Raw genomic sequence first — 22,936 nt, forward strand, 5'->3', positions numbered from 1 at the left:
ATGGAAAAGTATTGAAAGTTCTCAAAAATATTTATATATGCACACCATGAGAGAATCAGCATGTTGTTGCCTGTCACATACAGGGCATAAAGACCAAGTATTTCAGAAAAGCATCTTAACAACCAAAGAGGCCTGTAAAATGATATCAGTTAATTTGAGAGAAGCTCTTTTCCTCCACTCCTTCTCCTTGTAACCAATAACAGAGAAGCAAGAGCTGAAAAGAAAGAGGATATAGCTAATTAGCAGACTGTACCCTCTTTTGACTCCAGGTCTTTCAGCTATATGCATGGCCTGCTTGAGCTGAAGGAAGGGAAGAGCTTATTATTGGATACAAGACTGAAGTTTAAACTGGAACAGACATTATTTTTTCCAATTATGAAGTGCATCATACAGACAAAAGTTTATAAAATATATTTATACAGTGTCTCAATTTTCTTGAGCTGCTATGACAAATACCACAAACCAGTTTTGATTGTCAGCAAGAATACATTGACTCATAGTTTAGAGGCTAGAAGGATTGCTTCATCCTGGAGTCTGTAGCCTTTTGGCTGGTGTGGCAGCCCATGGCCTAAGCAAAACAGGCCTGCAGATCTCAGTACACAGCAGTCTGTGTGATCAAGGCAGCTAATGTTTAACCTATTGTCTTTGCAAACCCATAAAGAAACAAAAAGGTAACTTGACCTTAAAATGTAACTTTAAAATGTGAAATGAGAAGCAGGCAGGAGGTGAGGGGCTCTTGGTCTCACTAAAAAACAAAACGTAATTGTTCAAATGTTGTTCTAGTCCTTCCCGCACCATCACAGTGACCTGTTCCCACATTTATGCTTCCCCCACACTTAGGAATGTCTTTGTCTTAAACCCGTATAAATGGCTCGCTGTCCTTTCTGAATCATGTGGCTGACTTCCCTGCCAAAGTGGCACCTGCCAGGCAAGAGAAAAGCCATTGGAATTCTGCCTCCCTGTGAGTAAGCCCCAAAATAAAGCTCATGTTTCAGAAAATGCTGGACATCTTCTTTGGTTTTCAGACTGGCAAAGCCCCCTCAGGCTGCGACAGCTGGCCGTTGGCGATCCTTTGGATTTCTTGGCTTGTATATTCATTTACTGTCATCACCTGGCAACATCCTTTCCTTTGGCTTCTGGGTTCCACCCAGCTTCCAGGTCCTGCAGGTGGCTTTCTTTCCCTCTGGCTCCTGGTTTTGTTCTCTTTGTAAGATCTCCTGCAACACAGATTAAGACTGAACCTCCAGTTGAATCACAATTTAGCTGAAAATAAAACCTTCAAGAGATCCTATTTACAATGGGTTTACACATACAGGGATGGGGATTCATATTAAGAACATGTCTAAATGTTCTTAATCTGTCTTAATGTCTTAAATGTCCATTAGGGCACATGTTTGATTCAACCTGCCATATACAGTTAATATCTAATCCCCTGTTAGGGTGATGCTCTGTTTAAAAGCTCCCTGTGTGTTCCTACCTAATTTCAATCCCTTCCTTCAACCCCTGACTTTTAAACTATCCTTTTCTTTTTCTTTTTCTTTTTGCTTTTTGACTCATAAATTGGATATTTTGTCTGGAGTATATAAGTACAACAGTGACAACTACATGGAATAATAAAGAAGACAGGCTTCAGAAGACTTATAAATCTTAAATTCAAGGAACTTGGCTAATTCTAGAGATAGCCATATGAAAACTTTAAAACAGAAGTATGGGTAGCTGATTTGAAGTAACTCTATGTCAAATAGTCTTAGGTTAAGCATCTTCAAAGAATTTGGATATTATTTCAAAGGATAAAAAATAAAAAAAAAAACTGGAAAACATGAAGATTACAGGAAAAGAGATAACACCTCCCTGTGCAGTCCTGTTGGAATTTGAACTTGCCATGAGACGCTGAAGCCTTGTTTCACTGAGTCAGAGAGACTGGACCTAAATGGTACAGCATGGCTTTGCTCCAGCCTGGCTTAATTTTCCTACCCCACCATCATCAACAAAGTCATCATTGAATTTTGAAAAACATTCTGAAAACTTTTCATGGATAGAAAATTGTTATGATGTAAATCATCAGCACCATAACTCTTCAGATGGATTTGATTCTGGTATTGGGCATCCTAACGGAGGTAACTTTGGAAGGAAAGAAAAAAATGAATGGTGTACACATGGAAGAAATGGTAGTGAAAACATAAATCATCAAGTGGGATACCATGGTGGAAGTTCCCATTCTTGTAGCAGTATTTTCCATTCTGGAAAAAGCCAAGGACTGCATGAAAATAGCATACCTGACAATGAAACTGGGAGGAAAGAAGAGGAGAGAACACAGTTTGTGGCTGAGGATTTTCCATCTTTAAATCCTGAATATGAGAAAGAACCAAATCAGAATAAATCTTTTTAGCTGCAGGTGTATGGGAATATCGTCTGAATCCTAAATCTAGAGCCCCAAGAATGCTGGTCTTCAAGAAAGGTAATACAAAAGACTTTACAGCTATCTGGATTCCCAGTAGAGGAAAATCTTCAGTCACAGCCAGTTAAGAATGGGACTGGTCCAAGTGTTTATAAAGGCTTAGTCCCTGAACCTGCTTCTCCACTTACAAAACCTGCACAATGGAAAAGACAAACTAAAGAAAATAAAGTTGGGACTTCTTTCCCTCATGAGTCTACATATGGTGTTGACATTTTTAATAGTTTCAAATCAACTGCCAGGATTTCAGTTCATCAAAAAATTCAGTGAAAGAGTGTAACAACTCAAATTCCTCTTCATCTGTTGACAAATTTAATCAGCAGCCTCATCTAACCAAACTTACGCAAACTGCACTGATAAGAAGGGTGAATTTTTGAAAGCATTGAAAAGGGACAGAGTAGAAGAGAAATAAGATGAAAGTCAGGTTGGCTCAGAGAAGGATGACAACTCATTTAATTTGCATAACAGCAATAGTACTCATCAAGAGAGGGATGTAAACCAAAACTTTGATGAAAGTGAAATTCCACAAGGGAATGGCAATGCTTCAGTGATTTCCCAACAGATCATTATGTCTTCAACCTTTCCACAAACTGATGTTCTTTCAAGTTCACTTGAGACAGAACAGAGGTTGTTAAAGCAGATAGGTTGGCAGGAAGACAGTGAAAATGATGAAACATGCTCCCTTAACTGAGGATGAAATGAGAGAATTACAAGTTATTAGTGAACAGTTACAGAAGAACGGTCTGAGAAAAAATGGTATTTTGAAAAATGGCCTGATCTGTGACTTCATATTGGATCCTGGAAAAATAGCACTTTCAAACACACTATTGAGAATGATGACACAGAGACAAGCAGCAGTGACACATCAGATGATGATGATGTTTGAAGGATTTCCTAACAACTTTAGAAAATTCAGTGTGATACATCTCTCATACAGTTTGGGGGTGAGATGCAAAAATGAAGAACTATAATTTTTGTAGCAAAATACCCCATTAGAAGATGATTTTGTTGGGGGGACTTCAGTATGAAGAAAACCAAGAATATTGTGTTGGGCTGTGTTGAACATTATTTCTTTGTAAATGAATGTTGCAGAAATGAGGACTTTGGTTGATCCAACTTTGACTTTCTTCATCACTGCAGCATTTCTCTGACCAGCAATGTGATGATGTAGCAAAGGGGATTTTCTCATTTAATAATAAAAATTGTGTGATGTTTTTGCAAAAAAAGAGCATAGCTCAGTGTTTACATACACATTTTACAATTAAAATTTTATTATAATTGCTTTGCACATATGAAAAATTTAATCCTCCACCAATTCTAGAAAAATAATATTTCATATGGCATTTATTATATATTAGGCACTCTTCTAGTTATATATACATAGACATCATAAGTACCAGCATGACCTTGGACAAGATAATTTACCTACCAGTGACTCAGTTTTCATATATATGTATGAATTTACACACAAACACAAGTTACCGTAATCCTCATAAGAACGCTATGAGATAAGTACTACTATTCCTTCAGTTTTACATATGAGGAAACTGGGCCACTGACAGAGTAATTAACTTGTTTTAAGTTTACACTGCTAAATGGAAAAGCTGGAATACACACAAAGTCTGACAAGACGGTCTGTGGTGACCCTCTGACAAACTGCATATTTTTTGTATGAAAATACCACATTCTGTTGATGGAAATTTGATATTTTTCTAAGTTTTTGATATTATAAACAATGTTTTAAGAAGATTCTTGGACATGTTTCCTGATACTTGTACTCAGGAGTTTAGGGTATGCCCTTAGGAGTTGGCTTGCTAGGCTATGGTATGTGTACATATCAAAGTTTACTAGGTAATTCAAAATTGTTTTCTGAAGTGGTTGTACCAATTTTTTATTTTAATCATCATTTTATTGAGATATATTCACATACCACGCAGTCATACAAAACAAATCGTACTTTCGATTGTTTACAGTACCATTACATAGTGGTACATTCATCACCTAAATAAATCCCTGACACCTTCATTAGCACACACACAAAAATAACAAGAATAATTATTAGAGTGAAAAAGAGCAATTGAAGTAAAAAAGAACACTGGGTACCTTTGTCTGTTTGTTTCCTTCCCCTACTTTTCTACACATCCATCCATAAACTAGACAAAGTGTAGTTTGGTCCTTATGGCTTTCCCAATCCCATTGTCACCCCTCATAAGCTACATTTTTATACAACTGTCTTCGAGATTCATGGGTTCTGGGTTGTAGTTTGATAGTTCCAGGTATCCACCACCAGCTACCCCAATTCTTTAGAACCTAAAAAGGGTTGTCTAAAGTGTGCGTAAGAGTGCCCACCAGAGTGATCTCTCGACTCGTTTTGGAATCTCTCTGCCACTGAAGCTTATTTCATTTCCTTTCACATCCCCCTTTTGGTCAAGAAGATGTTCTCCGTCCCACGATGCCGGGTCTACATTCCTCCCCGGGAGTCATATTCCACGTTGCCAGGGAGATTCACTCCCCTGGGTGTCTGATCCCACGTAGGGGGGAGGGCAGTGATTTCACCTTTCAAGTTGGCTTAGCCAGAGAGAGAGGGCCACATCTGAGCAACAAAGAGGCATTCAGGAGGAGACTCTTAGGCACAAATATAGGGAGGCCTAGCCTCTCCTTTGCAGCAACCGTCTTCCCAAGGGTAAAACTTATGGTAGAGGGCTCAACCCATCAAACCACCAGTCCCCTATGTCTGTGGTCATGTTAGCAACCATGGAGGTGGGGTAGGCGAATACCCTGCATTCTCCACAGGCTCCTCAAGGGGGCACTACATCTTTTTTTTTTTTCCTTGTTTTTCTTTTTTCTTTTTTTTTTTTAACTTTCCCTTCTTTTTTAAATCAACTGTATGAAAAAAAAAAGTTAAAAAGAAAACAAACATACAATAAAAGAACATTTCAAAGAGACCATAACAAGGGGGTAAGAAAAAGACAACTAACCTAAGATAACTGCTTAACTTCCAACATGTTCCTACTTTACCCCAAGAAAGTTACCTAATATAGCAACATTTCTGTGAACTTGTTCCTACTATATCCATCAGAAATTAACAGACCATAGTCATTTCTGGGCATCCCCAGAACGTTAAATAGCTTATCTGTTCTTCTTGGATTATTGTTCCCCCTTCTTTAATTGCTCTCTACTGCTAGTTCCCCTACATTCTACATTATAAACCATTTGTTTTACATTTTTCAAAGTTCACATTAGTGGTAGCATATAATATTTCTCTTTTTGTGCCTGGCTTATTTCGCTCAGCATTATGTCTTCAAGGTTCATCCATGTTGTCATATGTTTCACCAGATCGTTCCTTCTTACTGCCGCGTAGTATTCCATCGTGTGTATATACCACATTTTATTTATCCACTCATCTGTTGAAGGACATTTGGGTTGTTTCCATCTCTTGGCAATTGTGAATAATGCTGCTATGAACATTGGCGTGCAGATATCTGTTCGTGTCACTGCTTTCCGATCTTCCGGGTATATACCGAGAAGTGTAATCGCTGGATCGAATGGTAGCTCTATATCTAGTTTTCTAAGGAACTGCCAGACTGACTTCCAGAGTGGCTGAACCATTATACAGTCCCACCAACAATGAATAAGAGTTCCAATTTCTCCACATCCCCTCCAGCATTTGTAGTTTCCTGTTTGTTTAATGGCAGCCATTCTAACCGGTGTTAGATGGTATCTCATTGTGGTCTTAATTTGCATCTCTCTAATAGCTAGTGAAGCTGAACATTTTTTCATGTGTTTCTTGGCCATTTGTATTTCCTCTTCAGAGAACTGTCTTTTCATATCTTTTGCCCATTTTATAATTGGGCTGTCTGTACTATTGTCATTGAGTTGTAGGATTTCTTTGTATATGCAAGATATCAGTCTTTTGTCAGATACATGGTTTCCAAAAATTTTTTCCCATTGAGTTGGCTGCCTCTTTACCTTTTTGAGAAATTCCTTTGAGGTGCAGAAACTTCTAAGCTTGAGGAGTTCCCATTTATCTATTTTCTCTTTTGTTGCTTGTGCTTTGGGTGTAAAGTCTAGGAAGTGGCCTCCTAATACAAGGTATTGAAGATGTTTTCCTACATTATCTTCTAGGAGTTTTATGGTACTTTCTTTTATATTGAGATCTTTGGTCCATTTTGAGTTAATTTTTGTGTAGGGGGTGAGGTAGGGGTCCTCTTTCATTCTTTTGGATATGGATATCCAACTCTCCCAGCCCCATTTGTTGAAAAGACCATTATGGCTCAGTTCAGTGACTTTGGGGGCCTTATCAAAGATCAGTCGGCCATAGATCTGAGGGTCTATCTCTGAATTCTCAATTTGATTCCATTGATCTATATGTCTATCTTTGTGCCAGTACCATGCTGTTTTGGCAACTGTGGCTTTATAATAAGCTTCAAAGTCAGGGAGTGTAAGTCCTCCCACTTCGTTTTTCTTTTTTAGAGTGTCTTTAGCAATTCGAGGCATCTTCCCTTTCCAAATAAATTTGATAACTAGCTTTTCCAAGTCTGCAAAGTAGGTTGTTGGAATTTTGATTGGGATTGCATTGAATCTGTAGATGAGTTTGGGTAGAATTGAAATCTTAATGACATTTAGCCTTCCTATCCATGAACATGGAATATTTTTCCATCTTTTAAGGTTCCCTTCTATTTCTTTTAGTAGAGTTATGTAGTTTTCTTTGTATAGGTCTTTTACATCTTTGGTTAAGTTTATTCCTAGGTACTTGATTTTTTTAGTTGCTATTGAAAATGGTATCTTTTTCTTGAGTGTCTCTTCAGTTTGTTCATTTCTAGCATATAGAAACATTACTGACTTATGTGTATTAATCTTGTATCCCGCTACTTTGCTAAATTTGTTTATTAGCTCTAGTAGGTGTATCGTTGATTTCTCAGGGTTTTCTAGATATAAGATCATATCATCTGCAAACAATGACAGTTTTACTTCTTCTTTTCCAATTTGGATGCCTTTTATTTCTTTGTCTTGCCGGATTGCCCTGGCTAGCACTTCCAGCACAATGTTGAATAACAGTGGTGACAGCGGGCATCCTTGTCTTGTTCCTGATCTTAGAGGGAAGGCTTTCAGTCTCTCACCATTGAGTACTATGCTGGCTGTGGGTTTTTCATATATGCTCTTTATCATGTTGAGGAAGTTTCCTTCAATTCCTACCTTTTGAAGTGTTTTTATCAAAAAGGGATGTTGGATTTTGTCAAATGCTTTTTCAGCATCTATTGAGATGATCAATTGATTTTTCCCTTTCGAGTTTTTAATGTGTTGTAATACATTGATTGTTTTTCTTATGTTGAACCATCCTTGCATGCCTGGAATGAACCCCACTTGGTCATGGTGTATGATTTTTTTAATGTGTGTTTGGATTCGATTTGCAAGTATTTTGTTGAGGATTTTTGCATCTATATTCATTAGGGAGATTGGCCGGTAGTTTTCCTTTTTTGTAGCATCTTTGCCTGGTTTTGGTATTAGATTGATGTTAGCTTCATAAAATGAGTTAGGTAGTGTTCCATTTTCTTCAATGTTTTGAAAGAGTTTGAGTAAGATTGGTGTCAGTTCTTTCTGGAAAGTTTGGTAGAATTCCCCTGTGAAGCCATCTGGCCCTGGGCATTTATTTGTGGGAAGATTTTTGATGACTGATTGGATCTCTTTGCTTGTGATGGGTTGGTTGAGGTCTTCTATTTCTTCTCTGGTCAGTCTAGGTTGTTCATATGTTTCCAGGAAATTGTCCATTTCTTCTACATTATCCAGTTTGTTGCCATACAGTTGTTCATAGTATCCTCTTATAATTTTTTTAATTTCTTCAGGATCTGCAGTTATGTCACCTTTTTCATTCATTATTTTGTTTATATGGGTCTTCTCTCTTTTTGATTTTGTCAGTCTAGCTAGGGGCTTGTCAATCTTGTTGATCTTCTCAAAGAACCAATTTTTGGTGATATTTATCCTCTCTATTGTTTTTTTGTTCTCTATGTCATTTATTTCTGCTTTAATCCTTGTTATTTCTTTTCTTGTACTTGGTTTAGGATTGGTTTGCTGTTCATTTTCTAGCTTCTTCAGTTGATCCATTAGTTCTTTGATTTTGGCTCTTTCTTCCTTTTTAATATATGCGTTTAGTGCTATAAATTTCCCCCTTAGCACTGCTTTTGCTGCATCCTATAGGTTTTGGTATGTTGTGTTCTCATTTTCATTCGTCTCTATATATTTAGCAATTTCTCTTGCTATTTCTTCTTTAACCCACTGATTGTTTAGGAGTGTGTTGTTTAACCTCCAGGTATTTGTGAATTTTCTAAGTCTCTGATGGTTATTGACTTCTAATTGTATTCCATTGTGGTCAGAGAACGTGCTTTGAATAATTTCAATCTTTTGAAATTTATTGAGGCTTGTTTTATGTCCCAGAATATGATGTATTCTGGAGAAAGTTCCATGAGCACTAGAAAAGTATGTGTATCCTGGTGATTTGGGATGTAATGTCCTGTATATGTCTGTTAAATCTAATTCATTTATCAGATTGTTTAGGTTTTCAATTTCCTTATTGGTCTTCTGTCTGGTTGATCTATCTATAGGAGAGAGTGATGTGTTGAAGTCTCCCACAATTATTGTGGAAACATCAATTGCTTCCTTTAGTTTTGCCAGTGTTTCTCTCATGTATTTTGTGGCACCTTGATTGGGTGCATAGACATTTACGATTGTTATTTCTTCTTGCTGAATTGCCCCTTTTATTAGTATGTAGTGGCCTTCTTTGTCTCTCAAAACATCCCTGCATTTGAAGTCTATTTTATCAGAGATTAATATTGCTACACCTGCTTTCTTTTGGCTGTAGCTTGCATGAAATATTTTTTTCCATCCTTTCACTTTCAGTTTCTTTGTGTCCCTGTGTCTAAGATGAGTCTCTTGTATGCAACATATTGATGGTTCATTTTTTTTTGATCCATTCTGCGAATCTATATCTTTTAATTGGGGAGTTTAATCCATTTACATTCAATGTTAAAACCGTGAAGGCATTTCTTGAATCGGCCATCTTATCCTTTGGTTTATGTTTGCCATATTTTTCCCCTCTCTCTATTAATATCCTTTATTGTACCCATACTGAATCTCTTAATACTGAACCTTTCTCCAAGTCTCTCTGTCCTGTCTTTGTTTCTCAGTCTGTAGGGCTCCCTTTAGTATCTCCAGTAGGGCAGGTCTCTTGTTAGCAAATTCTCTCAGCATTTGTTTGTCTGTGAAAAATTTAGGCTCTCCCTCAAATTTGAAGGAGAGCTTTGCTGGATAAAGTATTCTTGGCTGGAAATTTTTCTCACTCAGAATTTTAAATATATCGTGCCACTGCCTTCTCGCCTCCATGGTGGCTGCTGAGTAGTCACTACTTAGTCTTATGCTGTTTCCTTTGTATGTGGTGAATTGCTTTTCTCTTGCTGCTTTCAGAACTTGCTCCTTCTCTTCTGTGTTTGACAGTGTGATCAGTATATGTCTCGGAGTGGGTTTATTTGGATTTATTCTTTTTGGAGTTCGCTGAGCATTTATGATTTGTGTATTTATGTTGTTTAGAAGATTTGGGAAGTTTTCCCCAACAATTTCTTTGAATACTCTTCCTAGACCTTTACCCTTTTCTTCCCCTTCTGGGACACCAATGAGTCTTATATTCGGACGTTTCATATTATCTATCATATCCCTGAGGTCCATTTCGATTTTTTCAATTTTTTTCCCCATTCTTTCTTTTATGCTTTCATTTTCCATTCTGTCATCTTCCAGGTCACTGATTCGTTGTTCAACTTCCTCTAGTCTTGTACTATGAGTGTCCAGAATCTTTTTAATTTGGTCAACAGTTTCTTTAATTTCCATAAGATCATCCATTTTTTTATTTAGTCTTGCAATGTCTTCTTTATGCTCTTCTAGAGTCTTCTTGATTTCCTTCATATCCCGTACTATGGTCTCATTGTTCATCTTTAGTTCTTTGAGTAGCTGCTCTAGGTGCTGTGTCTCTTCTGAGCTTTTGATTTGGGTGCTTGGGCTTGGGTTATCCATATCGTCTGGTTTTTTCATATGCTTTATAATTTTCTGTTGTTTTTGGCCTCGTGGCATTTGCTGAACTTGATAGGGTTCTTTTAGGGTTTGTAGACCTATTGAAGTCCTTATCTCTAATTTATCAGATCTACAGCTTCGTGGAGTACACTTTCTCTAACTAACCAGCAGGTGGCATCCACGAGCCACCTGTTCTCCACAAGCCAGTTCTCCCCTGCTTGGCCTTTTTGGTGAGTTGGGGAGTGAGTCTTGTGGGGCCCAATTGGTGTACCAAGCTTGCGTGTGTAGTTGGTGTTGCCTGCCCTGTATGTGGGGCGTGTTTCTGGGCAGTCGGGGAGGGGGGGTGGCCCTAACAATCAAATCTCCCTGATGATCCTAGAGTTTTAAAGCTGCTGCAATAGTCTAATCCTTCAGTTCAGTCCTGCCACAGTTTGTCTCTGTCACTGACCCACAAGTCTTTGGTATTGGCATATGGCTCCTGAGACTTGCAAGTGGGCCCCTCTTCCAGGCTGTGCACCCTGGGTCCTCTGTTGAGGGATGACTGTGCTATGTCACAGGTGAGTGCCGTCCCCCCAGGGCAGTTCTGGGCTGCTGGGCTGTGTAGGGAGGCTCCCAGTCTGCTCAAATGATGGCTGAATGGGGCTTTGTTAATTCACACTGCTCCACCTTCCCAGCTCTGGGACAATCAGCTGAGGTTGCAGGGAAGGCTAATGTCCACGCCCAGTTTTGTGGTGTGTGCCTGTTATTTGAAGCACTTCCGTCACACTGGGTTGTCTGGGGCAGCTCTGGTCTATGGGGCTGGCGATGGGCAAGGGTGTTTCCTGTCCACCAGGATGGTGGCTGTGAGCAGACACCCCCCTTTTCTTGGGAAGTTGTGGTGTTTAGTGAATTTTCTCAGCCACTGGATTATTGCCTTTTGTCTCAGAGCTCTCTTAGTTCTGCTCTTGACTTGACGTGCCCAAATTGCAATTCTTTGAAGCTTTCTGTATTGGGCTTCTTAGAGTAATTGTTTTAGAAAAAGAAAAAAGGATTAAAAAAAAAAAAAAAAAAGTTCCTTCCTCAGAGATCTAATGGGTTATTGAAATGCTAATAGACAAAGCAACCAGGGCCATTAAGGAAAGGTCCACAGGGCAGAGAGATCAGCTTTTCTTCGGGATTTGCATATGCGCCTCAAGGCCTGAGCTCCGCCCTTCCCCTTTCTGTGTTCACCAGAACTCCAAAAATCCTCTGCTTTTATTTTGGAGTTTTTCGCGTTATTTTTTTTTTTTTCTATGCCTGTCTCCTCTCTGCTGGGCTGGCAGCTCTCAGATTCTCTGGTGTCTGGTCTCAGTCTATCTATGGTTGGAGTATGAATCAGTAGAATGGGTTTCCGAGAAGTGCTACCACTGCAGTTCTCCCTTCTCCTTCCCGGAGCTGGCAGCCCCTCCTCCCACGGGACTGAGCCTGGCAGGGAGGGGCGCGGGTCCCCTGGCCGCAAAAACTTACAGATTTGGCTGATCTCAGCAGTTCGACATTTTCATGAGTGTTGTATGAAATATGCCCAAAGTCAGATTGCTCTGTGGTGTCCAGTCCACACAGTTCCTGGCTTTTTACCTACTTTCCTGGAGGAGTAACTAAAACTTACAGCTCACCAGTCTGCCATCTTGCCCCGCCTCTTCGGTTGTACCAATTTTACACTATTAGTGGATGCAAGTTTATTTCCTTCACATCCTTACAAACTCTTGGTTTTATTTTGACACTTGCTTTTTACTGATCTAATTTTTGCCAATGTATTCATGTGAAAAAGTATCATATTTTCATTTAATTTATATTTCAGCAATTAACAGTGAGGCAAAAATATTTATGTCTTTGACATTTCCTCACCTGTGAAATATCAGTTGCTTTTGTATCATTTTTTTCCTATTGATTTGTAATAGTTCCATTTATATCCCAGATATTAAGCCTTTGGTATTTTTGTGCATTATCAAATGTCTTTTCACCCTCTTTATGTTGTATTCTATTTATTTCATAATTTTTGTAGCTATAGTATCCTAAATGTTATCATCTGTGGAATTATTTTTCTTTCTGGAATTATCATGCAAAAATAGACATATAAATTATCTCAAACCAAAAGCACACAATCTAAAGTGTATTGATTTTATGAATAATAAAAATAAATGAATATGATTAATTTTGATGGCATAACAACAGATGTACAAGGCTACCAAATATAGGATTATGAAAGTAAAACATAAGGCAGAAACTTTAGAAAATTTTGAAAACATATACTTCATTCTATCAATAGCTGCCAGATTTTACCCAAACTGTCTCAAACCAAAACAACTTTTCCCATGTACAGAGATACAATCTCATTAAAGTATTATTTCAGTAAATTCATAGAGGTGTGATTTATATGCAAGCAAATACTTTAAAGTGTGCAGTTTCATGAGTTTTGACAAACATATACACCCATGCAACCACAATGAAGATATTGAAACTTCACTTCACCCCAGAAGATACCCTCATGCCACCAATCAATTATCCTTTGCAGAGTTAATCACTGTTCTGATTTCCATCACCATAAATTAGTTTTGACTATTCTAGAGTTTTATATACATGGACTCATGCAGTAGCTCAGTTTCCTATGGCTGCACCAACAAAGTACTCAAAACTGGGTGGCTTAAAATGACAAAAAATTATTGTGTCACAGTCTGAAGTTTAGAAGCTCAAACCAAATGTTGACAGAGCCATGCTTCCTTTGAATTCTGTAGGGTTCTGGTGATGGCTTGCCAGCAATCCATGCTCTACTTTGCCTTATGAAATAACTCAATCTTTGCCCCCATCATATGACTTCTCCTCTCTCTCTCTCTCTCTCTCTCTCTCTCTCTCTCTCTCTCTCTCTCTCCCCTTCTCACTATGTCCAAATTTCTTCTCCTTATAAGGACACCAGTCATGTTGGATTAGGGCACACCTTAATCCAGTTTGGCCTCATTTTGGCTAATAACATCTTCAAAGATCCTATTTTCATATAGGATTACATTCGCAAGGTTAGGGATTAGAACTTGAATATATTGGGGGGTGCAGGGCACAATTCAATCCATAACATGCAGTATGCACTCTTATACATCTGGCTTCTTTTGCTCAACATAACTTCTGTGAGATTCATCCATGTAGTTCCATGTATCAATAGTTTCTTTTATTGTTTTATGGTATTCCATTGCATAAATGTACCACAATTTCTTTTTATATGTTTACCTATTGATGGAAACTTTGGTGGTTTCTGGTTTGGGGATAAACTAAATCATAGGAGATGACTCTATTACATTATAATGAGGTAATATATATGTGCAGCATATAAAGGACATGGCAGTAGATTTATTTGAGGATATTGATGAAGATGGGGTTTCTCATATACCTGAAATCATCTCCATGCTGATTGTAGTAAAAAACAAAAAGTGTCCTTTAAATTTTATGTATTATCACTCTGCAAGATATTCTTACATACTGCCAGTCTGTAAAATATTACAAAATAGAGGGAAATTTTTCAAAGTCTGAAAGAATTGAGCATATTAAACTTTGTAACAGTTAATTACTAAGATAGTCACTGTAATTAGTTTAGTTAACTTAATAAATGCTAGGTACCTAAATTAGTATACAATGTTTATACAGTCATATTCAATAATTAATAACATGAAAGTTATGCAATAATTCATTTTTAGAGAAAAATAATGTTAATTGCATGACAGGTAAACAGAACCAAAAATAATTAGTAAAACAATTTTAGATCTATGAGAAATCATTTTGAAAAGATAAAATATGATATCCAGTAAATTTAAATTAGAATGATATACTATAGTCTAGGAAAAACACAACAATTGATAAAAGGAGACTTATATGATTACCTGGGATTTTAGTCATGTTGCTAATTGTGTTGCTATTACTGTAAATATAAGACGAGAAGGGACTAGATGTACTTGTTAGATCCCAGAAGAAGAAACTAACATGTAGAAGGAATTTCTGACCCAGGGGCCCCACAGCTTATCTCACAGAAAACAGGTGCCCCATAAACTAAAGAATGAAGGCTTTTCAAAGCTGTTCAAGGCTGTTCCAGCCACAGTGGTGTCTCAAAGGCAGGTAAGGCAAGGTCAGATATGTCCATAAGATGAATAACCAAAAAGGCCTGCTCTTCCTAGATAGATAATGCAGCTGCTTTTCTAAGGAGAATACTGTGCCAGAACCCTAGCAACCATTCAGCTCAGAAATTGATAGGCACTCACCCAATCGAGGCACAGGACACACTCAGCAGGTACCCTTCCCCCCAAAACCCTCCCATCCCAATGTGGCTTTTTCCTTTAAAAAATGCTGCTCTCAGATAGAGAGCTGAAGCCATTTTCTTTCTTTTCACTGGCTCCCACCTGCTTTCTTCCTCTAATAAATCTTAAACTTTATACTTAAACTTTGACTCACTGAATTGTGTGGATTGCTGAATGACTCCAACCTAACAGTACTCAGATCCTTAATTCCTTGTGAATAAGGCCTGTGTTCCAAAGAACTATTTTATCCAGTTCCACAGGGACTGTAGATTTAAGAGAGCAAAAATAATTTGAGAAATCTAAGACCAGAGTAATCTGTGTGCTTGCACACTGGCTTATTCTCATCAGGAAAAGGTTTAAGGTCATTTGCACATGTTAGATTTCTCAGAGTCGTAATATGCCTACTCCAATTCTGCCAATAAAAATTCCACATAGCATACGGTGAACCATGGGAAACTGATTCTCCAGGGGCATGAGTGTTGCTATATAATACAATAAAATACAGTAAAATACACAGTACAATACCAAGCCATGTAGAAATGTTCAGTGGTTGAAGATTAGCTTACCAATGATGGCAACTGAGGCAATCTTATGCTTTTAAAGATAAATGTCTAGATTTGTTAATATAAAAATAGCAAATTTCCTTACATCTTCACTGTTCTTAAACTTCCTTAAGTCACATGTTTCCTTGAAAATCTGTTAACATTTATGTATCATCTCCCCAGAGGGGTAAAAAATGTGTAGGTAGACATACATAACATCTTGTATGCAATTTCAAAGCTTTCACAGATTCCTTGAATCCCATCATGAAACTAAGATACCATATTAAAAAGACCTGCTTTACAATAGGTTTTAGCAGGAGGAAAGCAAAATTGAAAATGAAGACCATCCTGAAAGGGAGTAGGTATTTATTTTTAAACTTAAAACCAGAAATTTTGCAAAGAGGTGACAAATATCTACCATACAGTATTTCTTTTATCCATGAGATCCCACAAAACCAACTGCAAATTTTATTATACATTGTCCAGGAACCAGGATATGCACTTGTTATATAATGATAAATACCCAACTCAACTGAAGTGCATTGTTGTATAACAAGCAGCACTGAACACCCCTGCACATTCTCACTAGGTATGTCAAGAATGCAAGACCCCAAACACATTTTACCCGGTACATTTCTTGGGGTTGTGTTTTCAGAATGAAACACTGAAAGGTTGAGGCAATATCTCCTCCCAGATAAAAGGAGGTTTGCTTCTGCTTTCAATAACAGTGTTGAATCTCTCAAGCTTAGTGTTGCTTTCTTGTTAATACCCACTGCATGTTCAAGTATCCATCATGGGTCCTTTGGGTTGCCCCAGTGAGACATAGATAGCATGGGTATCCTATGCAAACCAACATGAAATTCTGACTACTGCTCATGCTGTGATAACAAAGTCCTTTGTCTCTGACCCAGAAGTCTCATGTTTTCTGGCAGCATCCATGAAGTAGTAACAGATTATTATCTTGAAAGTAGGGTAAAATATCAGGCTCTGTATAGTTTTGACATAAATGACCCCAAAACCTGTTGGCTTAAAAGAATAACTTTTTGTTATGTCTTGTGGTTTTGTGTGATAAGAATTCAGCCAGTGATTTGATGAATGATTTCATGTGATCCACATAGAGTCAACTGGAGTCAATCCATGGCATGCATTTCATGGCTGAGCAAGACTGGTGGATTAAATACAGCTTCAATAGCTTGCTTGGTACCTTGGCAGCAGTGATTTCTGGAAGACTGAGCTCCTCTGGGACTCTCTCTCCTCTGATCCCAGAGTTCTCCACAGTGTCTCTCCAGGAAGACATTCACAGACAGGCATATTTCTTACATTGTGGCTCAGGGCTTCAAAGGTGAGTGTTCCCAGAGACCTGGGCGGAAGCTGCAAGTTTTCTTAGACATAGCATCAAAATCCCCAGAATGTCACCTCTTCCAAGTTCTATTAGTCAGCAAGGTTAGCACAGATTAAATGGAAAAGAAATTATACCTACACTCTCAATGGGAAGAATGTCACAAAATTGGAAGATATTTTAATTTACTTGTGGCTTTTTTTCTGAACCTCTGGGCCCATCACTTGAGTTTCCAAAGAGATCCTCAGCTTATTATTGTCACAGGATTTTTGTTATATCCTTTGATGCCTGTGACCATATAATACATTTTACTTTGCCTTTAGAATTTCTTAGAACATTTTAGTGAGGGAACTGCATGTTGAGAGAGGTAAAGGAAGTATCTGAATCTTTATTTCCACATTCCACTCTTTGCTATGAGTCATCATGTCTATATCAATTTTAATTAAATAAAGGTAAACTGTGTGCATTGGCAATTGAGAGGAACTAATCTACTTTACTGTAAATTAAACTTTGCATTTTATTTTGTTGGGAGAGTTTCAACTATCAAGTGAATGAGTTTAGTCAAACTGCCCTCCATAGTTAGAACTAAATATGTCATTTTGGTGGATAATTCTTGATAGTTTAAATAAGGTTTTGTGTGTTGGGGTTCCTTTTCTTGTTCAATGAATTTAAATTTTCCATGTTAACTCACCCAATATTTTTTTTTATTTTATTTTGAAATAAATTCAAAGTTATAGGAACAGTTGCAAAAAACAATACTAACCCCATACAAAGAATTCCATCATTCTCTGACCCCCTCCCCCGATAGCTCAATCCACCAACCTTAACATGCTGTCACATCACTATTTCTTTCCCTCCCTCCCTCCCTATCTATCATCCATCATCTATTGCTCTGTCTTCTGAACATATGAGAGCTAGCTGCACACATCCTTGAACATACACTATAATTCACGTATACACTTCCCATGAACAAGAACATTCTTTTATGCAATCCCATTAAGCGCAGCTAAGAAGTACAACAGGTTCAACAATGATACAAAGCTTATATTCTGTACTTCCTTTACCTTATGTCTCAACTGTGTCCCTTTGAGCCATCTGTCCTCTATCCTCTAATTCCATCCAAGTTCATCCTTGGCATTCAGTCATCTATTTAGACTGTCTTTTTTTTTTTTTTTTTTTTAGTTGTGGGAACATATATACAGCCTAAATCTTCCCATTCCACCCCGTCCCTAGCCTTCCATTAGTGGGATTAATCACATTTAGAATGTTGTAATGCTCTTTCCCCCTATCCATTACTAGAAATTTCCCTTCACCTCAAACAGCAACTCTACCCTCATTTCTTAACTCCCCATTGCACCGTCCCCCATTTCTCTTAGCCCAAACTCTACAATTCATCTCTATGGTTACATTCTCTGATAGTTCCTTTGTGTTTGCTGTGGGGTTTAAAATTAACCTCTTATATCCATAACAATCTTGTTTTTCTTTGATACCACCTCCACTTCAATAGGACACATAAACTATGTTCCTATACTCCTCCATTCCCCTACCTTTATATAGTTGTCTAAAATTACATATTTTCTATTGAGTTCAAAACCACTGATTTGTCATTAGGGTTTGTGTAATTTATATCATGTAGGAAGTAAATAGTGGAGTTACAGTTCAAAAATTATTGACTTCTATTTGTATTCCATTGTGGTTGGAGAATGTGCTTTGAGTATATTCAATTTTTTTTTCTAATAAATTTCTTGAGGCTTGTTTTATGTCCCAGCTTATGGTCCCTTCTGGAGAAAGATCCATGATCACTAGAGAAAAATGAGTGTCCTGGTGCTTTGGTATGTAAGGTACTATACATTTCTGTTAAAATTCTCTATATCTCTTTCTTCTTTCTGTTGTTTCTCTGTTGGTAAGGTTACCTTTAGAATCTGAAGTAGGGCAGGTCTTTTATTGGCAAAGTCTCTCAGGATTTGTTTGTCTGTGAAAAATTTAAGCTCTCCCTCGAATTTGAAGGAGAGTTTTGCTGGATAAAGTATTCTTGGTTGGAAATTTTTCTCTCTCAGTATTTTAAATATGTCATGACACTGCCTTCTCACCTCCATGGTGGCCACTGAGTAGTCACAACTTAGTCTTATGTTGTTTCCTTTGTATGTGGTGAATTGCTTTTCTCTTGCTGCTTTCAGAACTTACTCCTTCTCTTCAGTATTTGAGAGTCTGATCAGAATATGTCTCGGAGTGGGTTTATTTGGATTTATTCTATTTGGAGTTCGCTGGGCATTTATGCTTTGTGTATTTATATTGTGTAGAAGGTTGGGGAAGTTTTCCCCAACAATTTCTTTGAATACTCTTTCTAGACCTTTACCCTTCTCTTCCCCTTCTGGGACACCAATGAGTCTTAAGTTTGGACATTTTATTTTATCTATCATTTCCCTGAGATCCATTTCGATTTTTTCAATTTTTTTCTCCATTCTTTCTTTTGTTCTTTCATTTTCTGTTCTGTGGACTTCTAGGACACTGAGATGTTGTTCAGCTTCCTCTAGTCTTGTATTGTGAATATCCAGGGTCTTTTTAATTTGGCCAACAGTTTCTTTTATTTCCATAAGATCTTCTATTTTTTTATTTAGCCTTGCAATGTCTTCTTTATGCTCTTCTAGGGTCTTGTTTATGTAGCTTATATCCTGGGCCATGGTCTTCTTGATGTCCTTTAAATCCTTTGCCATGCTTTCGTTCCTCAATTGTATTTCTTTGATTAATTCTACGAGGAACTTCGTTTCTTCTGATAACTTGATTTGTGTGTTTGGAGTTGGATTCTCCATATTGTCTGGTTTTATCATATGCACTGAGATTTTCTGTTGTTTTTGGCCTCTTGGCATTTGCTCTGCTTGACAGGGTTCTTTTAATTTGTAAAAAAAAAAAAACTTATTTAATTTTTCAGAAACACTCTTTGGTGACATACACTTTCTCTAACTAACCAGCAGATGGCATCTGTGAGTCACCTATACCTCTCAAGTCAGTTCTCCACCTTGTCCCCGCATTATATGGGGAAACAATTCTTGTGGGGTCCAGCTGGAGAACTCAGCCTGGGTGTGTTGCTGGAGCTGTCCGCCCTGAATGTGGGGCACTTGTACAGGTGGTCAGGGAGGAAGGACAGCCTCAATATTCAAATCCCCCTGGTTCCCCGAGATTCAAGTCCGCCACAAGAATCCAAGCCTTCATTTCATTTCAGCCCCAGCCCCTCTCTCTTGATGTCCCACAAACCACCGGACTTGGTGTAGTGTCTCTGGGATCTCCGAGCAGGTCCCCCCGCCCAGCCGCAATCCTCCAGGGCCTCTGCTGAGGTAATGCTGTGCTATGTCATCAGCATGCACCATCCCTCAAGGGAAGCCCCGGGCTGCCGGGCCGAGCCGGTTTGCTTTCAGCCTTATGCAAAAATGGCTGAACGGGGCATCTCCACACCCCTCTCCTCACACAGTTCCTCCTTCCCAGCTCTGGGACAACTGGCGGGGCTCTGGGCAGTGGGCACGGCCCCAGGCAGGAGTTTATCCAGCCCTCCCAGGAGCGAGCTGCTAGCTGTGGGGATTCTTTCAGCTTCTGGCTCTCCACTCCATTCCCCTGGCCCCAGGGATATCTGCAGTGGGCTATCTTCCAGGCCAGACACCGAACCCTGGCTTCCCCGGATTGCCACGCAGCTGCGGGACTTCCAGCCAGCTTACTCACTCGTTTCAGAATGCAGACTCTCAGTTTCACCAAGTATACATCCCCTGGGAACTAGCAGATCTCATCCAGCTGGCACATCGCTGTAACCGGTATTCTGGATCACTCTCTGGTCCTTATCTAGTGTTTTCCATGGAGGTGTTCCTTAGCCCTGTTTCACCTAGCTGCCATCTTGGTTTCTCCTCACCCAATATTTTTAAAAGTAATGTGGTAAAATTGTTATTATTTCTTGAAGAATGATAGCGTTAATGCATCCATTATATTTGGGTGATTTCTGGTTAGATGATAATGATTGTTTTGATGGAATCCATCTTAGTTTTTTCTGACTGTTAACTATCTCTATACCTAGTAGAATTTGAAAAAGGTCTAAACCTTTTGTTTTAGAAGTCTTAAAAGTATAAAGTGTTATTGAATAATTCAAAATAATATTTTTGGAGGTTTAATCAATAAAGACTATCAGTTTCTGCACAAAAATCAACTTGAATATATAAACTAATAAAGGTTTAAAAAATTCACAATGATTTCAAAATTCTAATGTACTAAAACATTACAAATTAAAAGTGATGATCTCAAAACGCAAAAGTTCAAATATCAAACAATACTAAGAAAATACTAAGAAATATTAATTTAAAAGGTAGCAAAACCAGAAGCCTATTGCAAAGAATATTCTAAAATTTTTAAAAACTCTTATAGAACTACGATAAAACAAGACAAGATATGGAAAAGACCATGAAACCCTAAAATTAGTCTTTTTTATCCAAGTGTTTCTCAACCATGGTGTTTTTGAGGCACATTGTCTGCAGAATAGGCAGTTATTTATACATACTTCATGATGCCCTGAATACATTTCACCTATATCTTTCTTGCTCAAGAAAGTCTATCAGAATGAGAGTCAATGTTATTATATGAATAACCTAAATTCCCTTATGTTAAAACCAAACAAATAGAAATCATTGATGCTTAATTTTCACTAGTAAATGATTACTCTTCTTCTTACCTGGAACATTTTCCCCAACATTCTTTGTCTTGCTAAGTCCTAGTTGTCCTTCAGGTCAAGGCAAAGAGTAACTCCTCCAAAAATGCCTTTCCTAAATACTCCATACTGACTCTCAATATAAATTATGTCTTTTTAAACACTTTATATAACTCCCCCCAGAAATAAAACAAAACTAAAAATAAAAGAGATGCCCAAAACATCCCATACCCCTTATTCCCCCCTATTATTTATTTATTTTTTGTCTTTGTTTTCTTACTCATCTCTTCATATACTGGATAAAGAGGTGTCTGTCACAAGGTCACAATTACACAGTCACACTGCATAAGCTATATAGTGATACAATCATCTTCAAAAAGTGAGGCTACTGGATTACAGTTCAACAGTTTCAGGTATTTCCTTCTAGCTATTGTAATACACTAAAAACTAAAAATGGATATCTATATAATTCATAAGAGTAACCTCCATAATGACCTCTTGACTCTATTTGAAATCTCTCAGCCACAGAAACTTTATTCTCTTTCATTTCTCTTTCCTCTTTTGGTCCAAGAATTCTTTCTCAATCCCATGATGACAGGGCCAGGCTCATCACCTGGAGTCATGGAGTCATGCCCCATGTTGCCAAGTAGATTTATACTCCTGGGAGTCATGTCTCACATAAGGAGGAGGGCAGTGAGTTTACCTGCAGTGTCAGCTTAGAGAGATAAGCCATACCTGAGCAACAAAAGAGGTGTTCTGGGGTGACTTTAAGGCATAATTATAAGGAAGCTTAGCCTCTTCTTTGCAGTAAGAGGTTTCATGAAGGCAAGCCTCAAGATCAAGGACTTTTTGCTTCTAAACTGGTATTCCACAGTGCTTGCAAGAATATGAGGAATTCCCCAGGTAGGAAGTTTAATATTTCCACATTTCTCCCTTCCCTCAATGGGGCTTTGCAAATACTCTTTTTTATTCTGGGATGTATCAGGGCATGACACTAACCTGTACGAACCAACAAGATCTCACTCCCTATACAATTTTCCATGTAATATGGTGTTCAAAAAATCTGATCACACAAGTTAAATTAGTGTGCTACAGGAAATACAAATTTTGTACCAAATAAACATCTATTTCTTTGGTCTCACACAGAAGTTGAAATTTAAAAACATAGTTAATATCATCCTTTATCCTTTAGTCTGATTTGCCTTAGTCTTAACCAGATCAGCTTCATTCATATCTCTAATTGAAGTCTTGTTTCTTTTACAGCCTATTTAGCAGTTGTTGTATGGGTTAATGCTGACTTTCATAGCTGCAGAACTCTAGTTCTGAGTGTGAGGTATCACACAGATACCCAAAGTTCCAGGTAACAATCAGTTTATACACAAAGAGCTCAGCATCACAGAATTTAGAAATAACCGTAAAAACTCAGGAATAGATGTGAGTTCTGTAAGAGTTGACAATCTAGGAAGCTTTAAATAAGCCTTCCCCTGATAACTTATGAACTTGAATTAAATTTTCAGAGTTTTCACACTATACTTAGTCCATATTAATGAGACGTTGCAAAATTTATCTCTT

General features: G+C 38.0%; 1 pseudogene; it reads left to right on the forward strand.

Moving 5' to 3' along the window:
- Nucleotides 1-1,930: 1,930 nt before the first annotated feature.
- On the forward strand, nucleotides 1,931-3,341 carry LOC119523646 (annotated as a pseudogene).
- Nucleotides 3,342-22,936: the final 19,595 nt, after the last annotated feature.

The sequence above is a fragment of the Choloepus didactylus genome, chromosome X (assembly GCF_015220235.1).
Source record: "Choloepus didactylus isolate mChoDid1 chromosome X, mChoDid1.pri, whole genome shotgun sequence".
NCBI classification, from domain to species: domain Eukaryota; kingdom Metazoa; phylum Chordata; class Mammalia; order Pilosa; family Megalonychidae; genus Choloepus; species Choloepus didactylus.